The 232-nt window shown below is 33.6% G+C and overlaps 1 protein-coding gene across 1 annotated transcript in view; it reads right to left on the minus strand.

Annotated features, from left to right (window-relative positions):
• Window positions 1-232, minus strand: part of LOC119591894 — a gene marked incomplete in the record, with an annotated part of 29,081 nt that overhangs the window by 5,790 nt on the left and 23,059 nt on the right.

Below are 232 nucleotides of genomic sequence, written 5' to 3' on the forward strand. Positions count from 1 at the left end.
TGCGCATGAATAACCAAGCTGATCTCCATGGGCAATCCGCAGGAACTAGAAAAAAATGACCGAATTTCATAGAGAGTAAAGTTTCTCTTTGGGTCTAAAGTATAACCAACTTCTAATTCTACCCGAGTTAAAATTTCGCTTTGAAAATTATGACCTTTTTTATGCAGGTTTTTTTTTTATGATTTTCTGATATTCACTGCATTTTTATCTAAATTTCCAGAAACCACACTTC

This window comes from Penaeus monodon, chromosome 29 (assembly GCF_015228065.2).
Source record: "Penaeus monodon isolate SGIC_2016 chromosome 29, NSTDA_Pmon_1, whole genome shotgun sequence".
Classification (NCBI taxonomy): Eukaryota; Metazoa; Arthropoda; class Malacostraca; order Decapoda; family Penaeidae; genus Penaeus; species Penaeus monodon.